We start from the raw sequence: 19,374 nt of genomic DNA, 5'->3' as shown, positions 1-19,374 counted from the left end.
TGCAGCACTTCATCACTTCTCCAGTAAATTTCTCTGCTCCCTCGGACTCCTTCCAGCCAATTTAAGCCACCACCATCACAAAAGCCTTTTTCTGTGTGGCAGCATGAGCCATGACAGCAGGTGCAGTGTCTGGGATATAATTATTCCTATTGGGCATGTTCCTCTTACCTCCTCCTTGCTGTCTCTGCTGGACAACCTCAGATGCTGGTGTAAGGCAGAAAGCTGAATTATCCTCAGTCTATTCAGTCCCAGTTTCTCTCCCCAGCCCAACTCATCCTGCTAAGGAATAACAGTGCTGTGGCAGTGATCCCAAGCATTCCCTCACAGCTCTGCACAGGGCACCTTCCAAGCCACTGTCATAAATCTGGGGTCCTGCCAGAGGGATTGCCATTTGCTGCATGTGGAAGGTTAGAAAGATGCATAACATTTTGTAAAGCAGAAGCCTAGGAAGGAATTTGAAGGAAAAGAATGTGGGCAAGGGATCAGGAATTGCTATTTGAGATATTTTACAACTTGAAAACAAAGGAGCTTAGATAATAACCAGTGACAAGCTGAATGCCCTTTCTAAATGACAAGGATACTGTAAGTCCCCACTACTAATACTGTCCTTTCAACTCTGTTCCCCTCCACTCCATGTATGCACATATACATACCTCATATAAGATCATATACATACACATAAAATCTCACCTGATTTCAACTATGGCCTCTGTTAAGAAGGATATTTCAACAAAAACGCTGAAGACCTGGTGCTCTGTATTTTTGAAAGAGTAAAATCTCCAAAACACCGTGTTACTCCAGGGCATGTCACTTTGCCCTGGAGTAATGTTATGAACTTGATAGCCCATCCAGAAATGAGACTGCAGTGAAATGAGGTGATGCTTTGTTTATGTGAAAGAATATTTGTACTAGAGACCAAATTTTTATATGTATATAATCAGTCCTAATAGATCACTATCAAACTAAAGTAAACCTCTTAAATGCTCAATTTGTGTGTGTGTAAATGAAGCTCTGCAGAAAGGCCTCAGGGTAGAATGAAGTTTATGAGATTGTAAATGATCTCTATAAAACTGTTTGGAAATGAAACAAAGAGTTGTTTATCACTTGTTGTACACAAACCATCATCCCTAGCAAGCATCCTGGGACACCATACATTTGTGATTTTTCAGTTCAGAAGATGAAAATATGCAATTCCTGTGTTTCAATACAAACAGACCCTTTTCTAGCAAATAGTTTGATTTTGAAATGTACTGGAATGGAGTATCCTGAAAATGTAAAAAACAGTGGATTAAGTTTAGTTTGTGTCAGGAAGTAAAATGTTGGTGAAAAAAATCCATATTGTGTTTTAACACTCCTCACTTGTGCCCCCTTTTTTTATGATATAAGGTTTCATGGAGATCAGAAATCACCAGGACTATTTTGCTGTGCCTTAAGATTTCTAGCCTTGACTCTGCTGTAGTTACCTGAACTAAAATATTATATATTTATTACTCCTTGTCCTTCTGTATGTATGTAATTGCTTTATAGAAAATTTATATCATAAATTAACTCTCTGAAGACCAAAGATTCATTTTAGAATCATAGTAGGTGTGTGCTATGGTCACAGTTGCCGCTGGGGTTTTTGTACAGAGTAAATCATACAATACTTAATAAAAGTAATTGTACTGGACCTTTATTTGTGGTCTTGAGGAGCAGTGTGCCAACTCTTCCAGGCATTCATCCTCCTTTTTGTGACCCATTTTTTAACCCTAGGAAATTGCTTTTTACCTACTTCATATTCAGAAGATGAGCCTCCCTAGAGCGCCTCTATTACAGCAGGATCTGTTGATGAAAACTATCATAATAAGCCAATTTGGTGATTTGTTTTTAGAGTTTGCACCTGTTGAATTGTAGGCAAAAATTCAGTTAAGATTCAAAATAGAAAAAGAAGCATGGCACAGATGTTGGTTGTTGGGGTTGGAACAAAGTATACTGATCTTTACGGTCCAGAAATCTAACCCCAGCCTAGATAAAGTACTCTTTAGTCTCCTGTTTAATTTTCACAGATCTGTTTTTATAAGAGTCATGATCTATGGAAAGATCTTTAAAATATAAGTATGCATCTATCCATATTAAAACACATGTAGGTCCGTACAACTAGGAAGAGCTTGAATCAGAGGTTACAATGGTTGAAAATTCCTATTTTTTTTTCTCCTCAATGAACATAGCACAGCTTATGGAGGGGAAATATTAATTTATCTATATTTACTACAAGGGTATCGACCAAAAATGTTCAACCAGTTTTAAATTCAGGAACTTTCTTCAAAGAAATGCAGATTTAACAGCAACTGTTCAGCAAAAGTCTTTGTAGAGGGCTGTCCCAAAGTCAGAGTTTAAAGCCTCATTTATTAACATTGCCAGTGCTCAGGACTTCCCCTTCTGCCCCAACCAAAGTCTCAGGACTTTGCACCTGGGACTTCTCCCACAAGTGCACAGTAAGTGCCTGGATCCAGAAGCAAATTGGTTTATGGCAAGATCTTGCAGGCAGGAACAATGTCCTGATAGTTTCTTGTGCATACAGTCTAAAATGTTTCCTCTGTACAAAAATGCAGACAAACTGAACATGAAGCAAGAGACTTGTTGCAGGACAAATTTAGATTCCCATATATCCTAAAAATGATAATTTTTTTCACATTGGTGAACAACTGAAAACCCTTCATTACAAGCTGAATTCATTTTTCTTTTAAAAAATTAAAAGCTTTTCAGCTGGGTTGATAAATTAGGTTGATAAATTTCATGTCTGAAAAATGCATATTCTGGCTTAGGAAAGTAGGTTTTTTTCCTTTCAATAGCTGGCATGTTCTGACAAGCAAACAGCTTAAGCTAACATTTAATTAGGTAAACAGAACATTAGTGTTGGAGCAAGAGAGGCTGGTCAAGCATTCCTGACTCAAGACAACCTCTTAGACACTGACCAGAAATTAAAAAAATATTCTAAATGTGGATAAATGCAATATGAGATGTTACAGATGCAATATTATTTATTGTTCTATTTGAAGTTTGGTAACAATTGTAAAATGTGTGTGTGTACATATGTACTTAAAATGAACATTTAATGAAATCAGGATACAAATGTTGCTGCTGATCTCCATATATATATAAATATATATAATGGGACAAGCCAAAGCACAGTCCTCAGGTTTTCCAGACCTGGATCAAGATCCAAATGCTGTGGCTCGTGCCCACCCCTACTTCTTTTCAAGGAACTCATTCATCAGTGGTGTGGACATTTCCCTGGACTTTATTTTAGCTGCCAGAGATTTTTTGGCATTTTGTAATAAGACTAATTGCAGTGCATGTGAGCCCCAAGGAATGAAGACACTTCTCTGATTTAAAATTAGTAGCTGTGTCTGCCAAAGTGACATGCAGAAATATTCTGGAGGGCAGATAGAAAACTCAGAGTTTTCTTGGAAACTCTCAGAGAGAAAACTGAGAGTTTCCAAGGCCACACAACAGAGTCCTGACTTTTTCAACGTAGTAAATACTGTCTTCCAAAACACTTGCCTTCTTTTTATTCCTATGGGGTGCTGCAGTAAAACGAATTAGAGTGAGCAATTCTTGGATGTAGCCACTTGATTTCCTAGGATTCTGATGAGCTTTCATCTCTCTCTCACTGAACAGCACGTCTTTTCTTCATTGTTTTGAATATTGGCTCCTTGGCTAATAAAATTTACAAGTGATTTTTGAAAACAAACAATACTATATTTTTCCTTTTTTCCAACTCATGAAATAAATATTCCATCAAAGAGACTTTTATGTTTCACAGTGGCAGTTCTCAAATGACCAGCATGGTATCATGTTCAAAACAGGGCACGGTCCATTTTTACAGTAGATTTACTCAATCACAGTTACTAATCGGATTAGTACTGCTTTTATGTCTGACAAATTTTTAAAAGTTGGGGGTCATTAAAGCCCTTGCACATATAGAGAGCCTGTGGTGCTTGGCTGTGTTTTTCCAGTTAACTATTTCTGCTTTGAAAAAAATCAAACTTGTTTTTTTTATGCATATAGAAGCTAGGTTACTCTTTTAGACTGCAATGCCACTGAGCATTTAAATCTATTGCTCAACTTAGCAAAGTACATGCTTATGTATGAAGTTGAGAAAGAACATCAGTTTGAAAGGTAGAAGAGGCTGAGTGCTAGGGAGGGACTCACCCCACCATGCTACTACCCAAAAGAAAACTTTTCCTTGTGCTTTGCTCTTCCAACTCAACCACACACAAGAATGAACCCTTACCATCTGAATTGCAGCTTTTGATATTACTTCGTCACAGTTCCTGTCAAAAACTCTAATAAAAAATATTAAGGCTAGAATTTGCTGTCATGAGCTTGAAAGTGAATTCTCTAAGAAGTTAAGAAGAAACTACATGTACCATCAAAGGGCTAACTTGGCCACCAAATGACTAGGTTTTGCTCAAGAGGCTGAACTCCAGTGACGTCAGAGGGCTATTCCAGTTCTTGCACAAGGAATAATACAAGCCTTGTTTGGGTGCTAGGTGTGCATCTCCCACTCACTCCAGCTAGTCCTACATGTTGCATAGGAAAACAGCTGCAAAACTTTTACTCATAAAACTATAGGAAAGTCTAATATCCTCTATCAGACAGCTGGCATAAAGCTCGAGTAGGATTAGACCTGTGTCAAAAAAGGAAGCAGAGAAAGCAGACAAAACCAGGTAGAAAATGAAGCCATTTCTTCTAGAAATTCCTCCCTGGAGCTCAAGACAGGAGCAGAGAGCATGCAATACCCTTTCCAATAGTGCAGCATTAAAATTTTTGTAGTAGTTCTGACTGGCTCATTTCTGTGCAGGCAGAAATGGAATGCAAAATTGGTAAAACACATACTAAATATTCCAGGTGTCAGACAGGCACCAACAGCAATGAACAGTGCCTGTCTTTACTTGGAAGTCAAATCAATTTCAGTTTTAAAGACTACCAAAAGGCTACCACAGGAGCTGATATCTGCAAATACTTCCATTGCTGCCTCCCCCAAATGCCTGCAAACAAGCACCTTTCATACAGTTATTTGAATAACTTAGCAAGACTTCAGGGTACAACCAAAGATTAGATTTCTTAATGGAATTTTTTTCTTAAATAAAATAAGGTATTTAATTTTTTTAACATTAATCAATTATGACAGAATTTTTCTAGTAGAAAGAGATGCACTAGAATAGAAAATAACTAAAACAAAAAATAAATGAAATATAGTCTATGTTTACACATGCTCTCTATAAATATTAACATCATGAGAAAGTGAATTAGTTAGCATCAGCCAAGTCAGGAAATGATCAAATTAAGTTTACACACCATAGCTTAGACTCTGTCCCCTGGGTACATGTATTGCTGTGAGATCTTTGATATGATATCATATTTCATTTTCCAAAGCATGAAGTGCAGTAGCATGCATTTTTTTAAAAAATATAGAATTCTCATATCAAATATGTATGCAATGGTGCCTTGCTCCCTGTATGTCAACTGTTCTTTTTAAGGGAAAAACAAAATAAAAATAAAAACCTAAAAGCTGATATCTCCTTTGCAAGATTGCAAAGCTCTGTTTATCTGTGGAGTAACAACAGCATATAAATATAAATCTAGTTTGCTATTCACTAACTGAGCTATTAGGTAATCTATGGAAGAGATTACTAATGTAATTTTGTGTCCCTTTTATGGTCGTGTTTCATGTCTTCTCAGTGGAAAGCAGGAGAAGAATTTTTTCATTTGTTCTATCCCAAATTGTTAATTCCTCAAGAGTTCAGAGCTGAGCACCAGATGATACCTACAGAGGTTCTACAACTATTATTAATTCCTCAGCACTTCATAAATTAGTACAAATAAACTATACAGGGCAACACACTGACAGAGTTATACCTTCACAAGAATAATAATATCTATTAACATGAGGTTGCTACTATGCAGACACTGCAAAATACTGTATAAATGTTGAACAATATATGTCATAAGGTCATATCATAAGGCTTTTCAGCATAATTAAGGCTCAAAGACATTTTGCCATTTATAAGCAAAGGTAATGATTGAATTTACAGATAATCCCAATTAGAAAAAAAATACTAACTTCTGGCAGTGCCACAACAGGTCTTTCAAAGGCTACTATTGAGCAAGTTGCCAAACACATGAACAATACCTCCTGGATAAGTAAGTTTGTTTTAAAGGAAAAGTCACAAAATATTAAATTGATCTCTGTTGTGTTTTGTTGGTACAAGCTCTTCCACATCTTAAATCCTCTTTAAGGCCTCCTGTGAGAATACCAGCACCATTACATGCTGTGATTAAAGGGCAACTTGATCCAAATAAATAATAATTCCTTAAACCAGGGTATGTTGAGAAATACTAATTGTAATCCTGAAGACTCAGGAGCTTTTATTTAGGGGCACAAGGAGTAGGTTTCAGACAGAAAGTCACCAGAATTTAACTGTCTACTTTGAGCCAAGGTCATCTTAAACTTTCAGAGAAATTAGTGGAGACCTAGTCAATACAGTCAATGAAGACAGGAGAGAATTTCACTTTATTTTAAAATAAATAATCAAAAGTGGCATTCACTCTCCTAAAGACAGATGTTGAGAGCTGTTTGAGATGCTCTAGGATACTTGGGACAGACCCAAAGGACACTGGGCCCAAGACCTACAGAAAATCTTTGCCCTTCAAGAGCAGCAAATGGTAGCCAGGTGAAATATCCTGGAGCATCAAAAATGTCAGTAGACATACATGATTAGGCAAGGAAATCCCATCTGTACTGGACAATGAGTTGAAGAGCTCCCTGTGGAGTTATAATTTTGTGGACTAGACAGCTAGTGTGCATATGCTAGTGTACTGGTAAATTTAGGTAGACACTTAAATCCCATGCATTGTGTCATTTCCATAGCTCCTAGCTAAAAGATGGGTGTCCACATACTTCTGACTGCCTTAGCAAACTCACTGAGAGCAGAGAAGAATATCGTCTTAGGAAAAGTTATTTGCCAAACACTGAACAATGAGGATCCTCAGAGAAGAAAAACACTGAAAGCATTAACTTAAGCATTTCATGTGTTTAAACTCTTGGCATGTTACTAGTCACACTGACCCAGTTTATTTATTCTTCTCAAGCAAAAGTAAACAAAAGAAATCCCTGGGTCTATGACAAGAAGACACTTACAGTATTCATCCATTTCCAGAAACATGTGGGGTAAAAGTATTGCCAGTAAAAATTTACTATGAAAATGGTCAAACAATTTGGGCATAAAGAATTACCCTTGGAAGACTTCACTTCTGATTCATCTGTTAGGTTGTCTCTAGCTCAGAGCAGCAAGCCCTACAGTAGCACAACACTTCTCCATCAGCAGGTCAGGAGGAAAGACATATTTCATGCACACATCACTGACCCAGATCTCTGGCCAAAAGGGAGTGATATTGATGTACTCTGGAACAGGTTTATCTGACTCTTAATCAGAAAGGCATTAGCCTGACACAAGGGTCAAAGTAGGGACTATAAAATGCACTCATATAGGAGGGATGTCCGTGATTTCCAGAAAAGGCTTGGAAAAAGAGAGTCTGTGGCATTTCCTCTAATTATTTTTATTACCATGTTGGACTTCAAAACAGCAGCTCAGGAAAAGAAACAGTGAGGTAAAGTCTTGACCCAACTGAAATCAATTGGAATTTTATTACTGACCTCAAAACTTGAGGTCAGGAGGACAGGACAAAACTTGACCCTTTTTTAAGTTTAAAAGAGTGCCTGCTTGTTTTGAGCATATAAATATTATAAGATGAGCAGGGATTAGTCAGTGAGACTAGGAAATCTCCCTCTGACTTCCTGTACAAAGCAGAGATTGTCAAACCAAACACATTGGCTTAGCTCGCTCCTGCTGGATGTTTTCCTAGGCTCTGTCAGGGCCCGGTCTGCACAACCTGGCTTCCATTGCCCTGAGCAGCCCCACCTGGGACACACACACACACACCCCTTCTGCCCATGGCCTCAGGAGCCCATTTCAGTTTGGCTGTGTGTTTTTCTGAATAGACACCAGGTCTGTGTCGTAGGAATCTTTCTCTCCAACTCTATTTCTAAGTGGAGCTCCTGCATGGACATCAGACCTGGGCAATAGCCTAGGTTTTGCTCCTGACTGTTGTCGCTGGCTGGACTTTGGCCCTAAATCATCATTCCAGCTTGTCAGAGACTCTCAGTTGAAACCCAGAAGCACGATCCTGTTCATGGCCTGTTTTCTAAGGAGAGCAAGAGTATGCATCATTTTTCATCTGCTGCTCTCTTTAATTTCTGTCTCCCTAGTAAGATACCAAGAAAGTTAGATTCCGTGATTGGAACTGAAACATTCAAATTGCTGTGTTTCCCATTTGGTTTATGTTTTGTCATTTTCACACTGGTGGGTGGTTACTCATCTGTCTTTAATGTAGTTAATGGATGTACCCTTAATGGATGCTTATTAAAATGTGGATCTCTGAATATGCAGTTTCCTGTCACTCTGCAATACTGACAAAATTCCAAAGATTCTGAGGAACTGCCTGAATGGCAGATGCCAGGGGTTAATAATCAGTGTCACAACATCTAGTTGAAGGCCTGTCACTATTGGTGTGCTCCAAAGTTAAATACTGGGCCCAGTATTGTTTCACTTATTCATCAATGACTTGGATGAAGGGGCAGATACCTCCTCAGCAAGTTACCTGACCACACAAAGCTGGGAGGAGTGGCCAACACCCCAGAGAGCTGTGCAGCCCTTCAGAAGGACCTGGATAGGGTGGAGAGATGGGCAAAGAACCATCTGAAATTCGACAACAGCAAATGCAGCACCCTGAACCCAGGGAATAGCAACCTGGGAATAACACCCTGCACCAGCACAGGCTGATCTGCTGGGAAGCAGCTCTGCAGAGAAGAACCTGGGGGTCCTGGTGAAAAACAAGCTGGTGTGCTGGCAGACAGCCAGCTGTCCAAGAGTCAGCAGTGAGTGTACCTTTTTGGCCAAAAAGGCCAACAGAATCGTGCTGTATGTTAGGAAGAGCATTCCCAGCAGATGGAGGGAGAAGATTCTGCTCCTCTACTCAGCCCTGGTGAGGGCTGTGTGAGGAGTGCTGTTTCCAGTTCTGGGCTTCCCAGTACTAGAGGGACATGGAGCTCCTGGAGCTGGTCCCATGAAGGGCTACAAAGATGATGAAGGGACTGGAGCATCTCTCTTATGAAGGATGCTGCAAGGGATGGGCCTGTTCAGTCTCAAGAAGAGAAGACTGAGAGGGAACTTCGTCAATATACACGAGTGTCTGAAGGGGAGGTGTCGAGAAGCTGGATCCAGGCTCTTCTTGGTGGTGCCAAGCAATAGGACAAGAGGTAATGGAAAGGAATTGATACATAGGAAGTTCACTGCAACAGATTACCCAGAGTGGTTGTGGAGTCTCCCTCACTGGAGATACTCAAGAAACACCTGGACAATCCCATATCTTGTGTTGTAGGATGACCCTGCTTGAGCAGGGAGGAAGGTTGGACCAGACAACCAACTGTGGTCCCTTCCAGTATTATGCATTCTGTGATTCTGTAGTGAATTTGAGTTGCCTCATTATGTGGAATACTCACTACCAGTGCTAGAGCTTCACCTTCAGGTCCTGTTACTGCATGTTCAGTCCTTGCAGTGGACTGCAGGTAAGCATCTTTTAGACTTGTGGTGAAGAGTTGGGACAAGCCTGTGATAAAAATGTGCCTACATTTAATAGCCCTCAAATAATTTTTGTTCTCTAGGTTTTTGTTTGTTTGTCCCCTACCCCTCATCCCCGCCCCTACAGTGGCTGAGTAAACCCACATAATCTCTTAACATCTGCTATATCTGTGGCAAGAGCTTTCACTGCATATGTGTATTTCCTTTTGTTTTAGAAGTGGCACATCTCTTTAATGTGATGCTCCATTCTTATATGACTACAGGTAAGTAAATAGTGAACGATTAGTTCCTTTTCTTTTCTAATTTTGTAGACCTGTATTATACCACCTTTAGTTCCCTCTAGTTGGAAGAATTTTGATACAACTTTTTCTTTTCTGTGAAAGTTGTGAAATAGCTTTGATCATCCTTGTCTGTCTATAGAATCTTTTGTAATCATTCTTTTCCTGAGATGGGGAAATAAGAACTGCATTTAGTATTTGAGGTCAGCGCATTGTGAAATTGTAGAATGGTATGTTACTGCTGCAAAAACAAGGCCTTCACAAAAGCGTTGAAAAACAAAATTTTATCTCAGTTTGGAGTTCAACTGCAGCTTTTCCAGCTCAAAGAGAGGTCAGGCCTACTTAAATTATTATCCCATTCAATCAAACATCTGTTCAACCCTTGATCTGTTAGACCAAGTCTTGGGTAATAGGGGATTGAAAGATTTCTCTAATAATCCAGAGACTGCTGAATAATCCTAGGATAATTATAATTCTTCAGGTAAATCCAAACCCTCAACCCCTGTTTATGTAGCTAACCTTCACTGCTTAGCTGCAGATGTGTTTAAGCCCATGAGTTAAATACCTCACTAGAACTTCTCTGGTAGTTTGCAAGGTCCACTGAAGTTCTTGTCTAGGGGAACTGAAACAAGTTAACTAAAATAAGAAAGCTAATAATTCCTTATTCCACACACTAACTGACATAAATGACACTGATGCCACCTTTTCCACAAGGCAACTTTTCTTTAAAAATTTAATGTCTAAATTTCTGCTACCTGACCTTTTTTGGCAGACACCACTTAAAAGAGCAGCCTGACTTGATAGGACAGGGTGGGTTGAAAACATGCCATTACCTGTGGTGTAAATTTCTGTGGATAAAAAGAGAAATTCTACTGCTGGCACTGTTAACCTCCCATTTTTGTAAGCCAAGAGAACAAGAAAACTCTGACAGTTAGAGGGGGAGTAGACAAAGAATGGAGTCATACAAAAAGATGATTAAAAAAAAAATTAGTGTCCGAAATTATTTTTGTCCCTGTGTTACGTTCCTTTCTTTATTAAACACTTAGAGAATTAAATCTCAGAAATGGAGAATAAACCTAAGTTCTGACATTATTACCGTGCAAGGAAATCACTATACCAATGCCCTGATGCCTATTTGAAAAACTATGAAGTCTTTTTTAGCAATTCTGCTAAGAATGTGTTTCTAATGTAAACTGTTTTCAGATGAAAATAGTGCCTAGATAAAGACAATCAACTGCATGATTAATGCTGAACTGCTGGTTAATAGTTTATGCATGAGGGAGATTAGTTGGCAGGCAACACACCAAGGATGTCAAGGAAGGATTAGGAGAATGAAAAGCAGCCCCCACACTTTCGGTGGCTTATACAATACTGCCCCTCCCAGCACAGCAACAACCATCTGTTTTCATTACATAGATATGAATATTTTGTGTTGCTTGTGTGCTATTTTTGTCAGTGTCATGCTTGCTCCGTTTGTTACACCAGAAGACAACATTGGCCCAGGTACTCTTTTTGCAGTCAACTACATTGCCTAGAGTACAAAAGGTAAAACACTTAGGACAAAATAAATGCAGGTTGTACAGACATATATAAACCAGGCTATAGGAACACAGAGTTAAGTCAGAAAGAAGAGAGGTCAGTGGCTCTGGAGTCCTGGACTAGCTGACCAAAACCAGATCAGTTTTGGATCAGTGAAACACTGTGGGAATACTTTGGCTGAAACCCAGAGGCCTTTATTCACTCTTAGACAGCACCACATCCACAGTAAAACTCCCTGGGTCCAAGGTGCCCACTAAGCAGCTCATCCATATAGTACACTAATGCCTCCCTTCAGAGGGCTTTAGAGGTGGTTCCCAGGTTCCTGCCCTTGCAGCATGGTCATTCTGCAGCTCCTGTGGACACCAGCAAACATGGAAGCTGTGACTATTCAACCTCACTCTGTGAGAATTTAGGGGAATAGCAGTATCAGGAAAAGTTGTGTGAGAGAGCAGCAACATGTGGGCTGAGATTTCTCACAAACCATTTAAATGAGGAAGACTACATCAGGCTTTTCTATTAACACTTAGGTGTTGAAAGCCTTGTAAAAGCTATAGGTCTTTCTGGCAATTGGGTTCCTTTTATGTTTCTCAGTTTTACCTGGAAATGCTAAATACTGTGGCCTGCTCAAGAGTAACAGTGCTACTTCAGGATCTGGAAGATTTTCTTGGTGTCTTTGTTTTTTCAGGTTCTCACAGCCCAAAAATTCCAAGCCAGGAACAGTGCTGAATGCTGTAACTGTAACATGACTGCATTTAGGGAATTTTCACAACCACCCAGGTGCCTCCAGGTTTCCCTGCTTCAGCAGGAGGGTTGGACTGTATGATTTTCAGAGATCCAACCTCAGCTGTTCCATGATTGTGACAGAGCTGAATAGAAAGAAAAGAAGTAATAAGTAAGTAACAAAATTATGTCAGGGCAGAAGTGCAGCAGTGGCTTTGGCATCGGCACCAGAGGATTGAGAAATCAGATAAAAACATTAAGGGGTAGGAAAAGACCTGGAAAAATGAACATGAGTGCACAGAAGCAGCAAAGTGGATGAAATGGGAGATAAACAGACAACTGACATAGTCTTTCTCTCTTTCTCCTACACCTCAGTTCCACTCAGGTGATACATAAAATCCCATTGCCATATTGTCCTACCTATGCATAGATTGCCTGTTCCTCAATGAAAAGCAGCAGGAGAGATAACTCCTGAAAAGCACCAGGTGAGCCTTCACAGAAAATGAAGGAGTGAGAGGGACAAGGTACAGACAAGTCTTATCTGAAACTATTTCTTAATGGCTTGGAATGTTTTACATTTTGACTTCTCGGGCTGTGCTATGACTACACAGAGGATTAAGTGATGGTGAATTGCACTTGCTGAAAACTTGCTTCTGGAGCTCAGTAGGCAGTAGGAGAATCCAGTCTTCTAAAATTCAGGAAACAGGGTTTATTGATTTTTTTTTTTTTTGTATGGCACTATATTAAATGGATCAATTTATTCCCCAGGCAACACTCATCAATTTTCCGAGATTACCTGCAGCAAACTGTATCAGACTACAAAGTCTCTCCAATCTACTGCTGAGAAAGCCCTGTTTTAAAACAAAAATTCAGATGGAGGTCCTAAATCGTGTAGAATTCTTGGCTTTGTGTATGGCTGTCTGACACATACATAAGACACCACCAACACAATATTGTTGGGACTTTTCTAAGCAGCAGATTTTTCATAGCTTTGACACTCACCCATTTGAAAATTGTATTGATACACAAAAGCTGGAAGACCTAGTATTTTAGTGGGATTCAGTTGCTTTCTTCCCAAGTGGTTGAGCTGAGTGCCTTCCTCAAAGCATGAGGGCCACCAACCTTGCATGTGTACTTTGGTGACTGCTGAGCCTCAGAGGTCCAGCCCACTTTGGTGAGGGAAAAACAATTATTGCCCATAACAAGGCCTGCAAGTTATTAGTTTCTATTCTCCATGAACAATCCCTCATTGTCAAGAAAAACCCAAACCAAAAAAAAAAAAAAACTTGTAGATTTGGGTTTTGTTTTTCTTTCTGATTGAGGAAGGCCACACCCAGCTGCTTTAATTACACTTCTAAATGCATACATGTAAACATTATTCTTCTGGCTGAGAGAACATAAGTGAGAAAAGTCTTTTTAGGGTTTCATTTCTCTCTTAAAAGAAAGAAATAAATTAGCTACTGATAGCTATTGTTGTCAATGTCTGATTATAATTATAGATGTCAAATCACTAATAATAATTTTATATTCATTTCTTCTATATAATAATAGTCATTCTTGTTTGAAACCACCATGCTTATTTCTTTTATGAAAATCCTCTCTTTAACACATCACAGTAGAAATGGACATTGAACTTGAAATATAACTTTGCTTATATTATGCTTTCTTAAAATGCTCTTGATTACTCTAAAATTAGGCCATATTGTGTGTCCTAGCCTCTTTTCCTTGTGTTTATGTAACTGCCATTCAGCTCTGCAAACTATGAGTTAAGACCATGTAGTAAAAGTCACGGTAGAGAACTCAGGGAGAACTCACCAAGAGTAAATTGCTTCCTCTTTTCTTCTCAGGTGAGAAAATAGGGTCATATCAGCAATTTGCAGCAAAGCAATACCTAAGACATAATATTATACAAAAGGTCGTAACTTGGGAACCAAGTGAACAAAGTTTTACCTAACTAAACTTCACCCTGTCAACATTCTTGCTATAGTCAATGGGAAAGGGCACCTGAAAAGGAACATTTACCACATCCTAAACAGGTGGCAGGGCAGACAGGACACCAGTACCTTGGGTGTGACTTTTTTCTCCATTGATTGTAGAGAACCCTATAAACCTAACATACAATTTGATTTATTAAGTTTGAGGTAAATAACAACCTACAAGTAACCTACAATACCACTCAGATAACTCTGCCACACACTAGTGCATGTGGCAAAGCAGCACAGAACTATGTGAGGTACAGTTTTCTGCTTTGGAGAGGTGACAAAAGCAACTACAGGTGACTACGACCATTTCTCCAAAATCTAAGTTTACGAATGTCTATAGCCCAGCAAAATATAGCCCAAAACAGATGGAAGAGATCTGTAGTATGTAATCTTTCCATGTCATTGTACCTTTTCCATTTTTCAGAGTCCAAATTACAAAAATACTCTCTTCTCACTCTGCTTTTTCATCCAATTAAACAGTATGAAAAAGACCCTGTGGCTTACAAAACAGTCAACAGCATGCAGTCTCCATCATGGCAGTGCTGGGTATCTCCACACAGCATAACTTCAACTGTACAAATGCATTTCTTCTCTCAGTTAAATAATTCAATGTTCACTAATGATGCACATCTTCATGTCAGATGTAGGTTTTTGAAAACCCAAATATAAGCACAGAAGAATTATAAAAAGCTAATGGTATTTTTCTGAAGTGCCTCAAACTTTTATGTGAACACCCAAACAAATTTAGTTGAATAAATACTTGCCATTGAAGAGGAGATGTTTTCTATTCCTGAAAACAAATCTCTGAAGGAAGCTAGGCCTTAAAGAAGGCAGGAGCTGAACTTGGTCTTACATTTGAAACCAAATGCCCAAAGAGTGAAGAACAGATAAGACAATGCTTCTGCACAGAAATATTTGTTCTACAGTGCACTGAACATGAGTCATTAAAAGTCAAGACATTGTAAAATATTAAAACTTTATTTATGATACAAAAATACAAACTTTATTTACAAAACAAAAATAGGATTATAGCCTGTGGACACAAGAAATAACCAATTGGATACATTCAGCAGTAGCTAGACTACTGCATAACAATTTTGACCCTGAACTTTCTCTCTGTACCTTTTTGCAAGTGACCCACAAATGTGTAGCTTTGTCATTTACTTTCGCATAGCAGCCAGGAAGCATCCAGTAACATTTAGCACTTTATTTTCAGCAGTTTACCTACTGCCCACAGACCAAAATATTTAACCGTGTCTTTTCTAGGCTCCCATTAAGAAATACCTGTGCTAAATCAGGGAGCCTTAAGATCACTTGTCAGTGCTGAGAAGACAAAGCTGAGAAGACAAAGCTTTTTGTTGCATTCCAGTTGAAACAGAGATACTCTTTTAAGCATTGTCATCCTCTTCACCTTGACAAAATGGCACAAGTAGTAATGATAATGGTAATGATATTGACATATTTGTACTGAGATTAGCAAAAGAGTTTGCACTTGAGCATGCACTTGGAAATCTTCCTATTCTTTCTCATTCTGTTCTGTTATTAACATCTGTGTTCACTGTCACAAATAAAAAGTATGATAAAAATATGGAAACTGAAATACAGTCATAGGAAGGCTAGTGCAGTTTGTATTTTCAACAGGTGTTAGCAAGCTACATTAATTTTGAACCAACACTCCTATCCTATCACACCAAGGTCTACATTTTACTATGCCAATAAACATAAGACTTGCATAGTGGGAGCCTTCAGTGACTTGTATTTTTTATGTGTTAGCCAACTGGAGGTAAAAGAAGAGCAATTTTTGTTGAAGGTGGACTCCAAAGGGTTAGCTGCACTCCATTCAAATATCAATTGTACAGCCGATAGTCTAGTTTTTGCTATTTTTTGCTGTTATTCTACTAAAATTCTGTAAAATTAAACTACAGTGCAAAGGAAATAGAGAAGAGTGCAAAGAGGTAGAACAGGAAAATTCTTTGGTTGGAATGAATGATAAGTACACATAATACCTCAGGTTCAGGCGAGATATGTTGTTTAACATCTCAAAGCTTACAATTTTTTTGGAAGAATCTACACATGGTGAAACCTGTGGGCAGAGTGTAGGTAAGCCTAAAGAACTTTGAGCTGTGTGCATGCTTCTAGACTGTATAATATAAATAAGATATGTTAGTTTTGAAACAGGCTTTGAGATGTAAGACTCAATGGTAGAAAAAAGAGATGGTACTTTCATGTGTAAATATACAAATCTTAATGTTTGGGCTTGAGGCTTTTAGTGAGAAATACATGCAATACCAGTACCAAGCAAGAGGTGGAACTCAGCTCTTCAAAGGGTTAAAGTGAACTTCAGTCTTCCACCATCACCCTCTGGTACTGTATCTTCATAAATTTCCCCCGTTTATGGAGTGTTTTTGATGGCAGGCAATTCTTTGTTGAAAGTTAAGTGCTCTTTTATATGAATAAATAAAGAAGGCTTTGGTTTGAATGAATACATTATTTTGACAAATGTTTATTGGAAACCCAATTATGGCTTAATAAATCAGTGCTATCTGTGGTACATCAGGTGAGCTCACCCATGCCATCAAATGGCACGTTGAATATTAGTAGGATAATTAAAACAATTCTGTTGGATGTTGTTCTTTTTACCCAGGTCTGACAGTAGTCAAAACAGAAAGAAATTGTTTATTAATTTTATTTAACTTATTAAAATACTTTTTGTAAGATGTAATGGGCATACTTAACACAAAAAAAAGGAGAAAAAAACCCATTTGTTTTCAATTTGCTGTTAGATTAAAATGACAAGGTCAAGCGCAATGCATGAACTGAGTGGCAGCTGAATTTTAAGGGTAGTTGGGAAGCAGAAAGGATATATATGAAGTCTATTGTTTGAACTTTACACCCAGGTGAAGTGGAGCTTTGTTTGTTTTGTCTGAAGTGGTCACTGGTGATATGAAATGTGTCTGGAGTCAATTCATGTGCTTCCTTATCCTCCCTCCTACAATGATTCTGAGTTAGAACAATCAGATGAATGAGAAGCCATTTTCATAGCTGTGAAAATGAAGGGAATCAAGTGAAAATCTTAAACTCAAGGTCAAGAAGAAAGGGAGGAGTTTAAAGTTAATTTTTTTTTATTCTCATAATATTCCCCTCTAGATAAAAATTCACTGGAAGCAAACCACTAGGAATTCCCATCTCTTGAGGTCCCCTGACTGATGACAAAAAAAATGGAGATGTATTCATGGAAGGACACTGAAGATCTTTAAGATTTATGAAAAGAATCTAAATGATTTCCCAAAGGACCATTTCCAGGCTTAGGATATGGCTAAATTTATATCAACTAGGATTTACAAGCCTAAAATAAAGATTGAAACTGAAGTAATTGGGTTTGGTGTGCATTTGAATTAGAATTATATAAATAGCCACCTAGATGTCTTTCTTACCAACTCAACTTCAGTGTAATATTCTTCTTAAGGACACAGAAGAGGGAGTGAGAAGACATAAGGAGAACAACAGAAGGCAGCACTATGTTCAGCTTTTCTCCCCTGAGAGAAAATGAGTGTTAGAAGCTGGCCAAAGAGATGGCAATGAAAGACTTCTCTTTGGAATTTGACAGTTCATTGAAAGGAGAAAAAAAAAATCACCAAGACAAATTATTTTGTTACACCAGAAATTAATTTTCCTCAGGAGCAACTCACGCTCCAGATTTTGGGCAGTAGGCAGAGAACTTGGAGGCCTCAGGGGTGAATTGCCCACACTAGGACTTCTTAGGATCTCATATTTCCCCAGAGATCTGCTTCTCAGATCATGTATAAAGTTTGAGGTTATCTTCTAAAAAATAGCTAGGCAACATTTCATCATTTTCTGCAAGATAGAGATAATATTCTCTATTTTCCACCGTCCCTTAGCCTAGTCCCTTCTCAGGATTTTAGATTGAGAAACAGTAAAAGTGTGGAAAGCCATATAGGGATTGTCTTCACTATTTAGGATTCTATTTTTTCCATAGCAAAATAAGAATACATTCAGCCTAAAAGCAGGCATGCACTTTGCTGCCGAGGACACTATCACCAGTAATAAATATTCTGCAATAAAGATAGAACTTAGGACAATCATGGTGCATGAAAGCCTTGGACTTTTTCTCCTTACCTAAGAAGATGTTCCAGGGCTAGAAAATCTGGATATCTCTCTTCCAAAGTAAAAGTGAAGGTACTGGGTTTTATACCAATTATAGTAAAACTCAATTAGTATTGCTTTGTCTAATGGATTATGCTTTTCTGTCTACATTTTGTTACCCCTAAGCAGGAATGAGGGATTTTAGAAGTAAGCTCTTCCTCACTACACCAATTTCTCATGTGCAGCCTCGGAAAGACAGACTGTTCAGTCCAAGCTATGCACATAGAAATTAATTTCCTTGAACAGGATCAAGGAGATGTACATGGTTGGCCTGGTAAAGAAAAGTGTGGACATTGAACAGGAAAGAAACATGAAACTTTCCCTGAGCTCTGGTAAGGCTGAAAGAGTAACAAGAAAAAAGCAGTCTGCAGTCTATGAACTTAACAAAAAAGACACAGGACATAGCTCTAAAGAACCCTAATTATCAACCAAAGCTTCAGCCCTTTGCCCAGGGTTTCACAGAAGTTTGTTGTCAATAAAGAATATTAACAGATTTGATTCCTGGCAAAGTTTATCAGTTTTTCTTATCTCTAGCCTCTTTTCTCAAACCTAGTTCCCATCCTTTGCCTGTGGCCAATCTAACTGCAAATGTGACTTAATGGAAGGAGAAAGGAGGGAAGAAAAAGAACCCCAGGTTTTCATAATACAGATTAAAAACACAACAGCTCTGAAATACTCCCCCTTGGCTTTTATTTCTGAACAAACTGTGGCTATCAACCTTATTTCATTGTTGTTGATTTAGCATTTGAACAGAGCTGAAATGTCTGGTTTCATTCTGCCTCAGCCAAAAATTCTTGATGGACAAGGTAGCTTTATCTTTTGCCAGCCCCTCCGAGTGCAAGTCATCAGAATAGTTGCTGCTCTTTTTTCCAGTGATAGACAGAAGATGCTGCACCACTGCCTACTCTGCATAGCCTCATATTTTAGTGGAAATCAGCATTTAAAGTGTTACATCTTAGAGCCCAAAGGAGAAGAAAGTTTCATGGAAGATGGCTCTTCATTTTC

Source organism: Molothrus ater, chromosome 1 (assembly GCF_012460135.2).
Source record: "Molothrus ater isolate BHLD 08-10-18 breed brown headed cowbird chromosome 1, BPBGC_Mater_1.1, whole genome shotgun sequence".
NCBI classification, from domain to species: domain Eukaryota; kingdom Metazoa; phylum Chordata; class Aves; order Passeriformes; family Icteridae; genus Molothrus; species Molothrus ater.
This window is presented reverse-complemented; position numbering follows the sequence as displayed.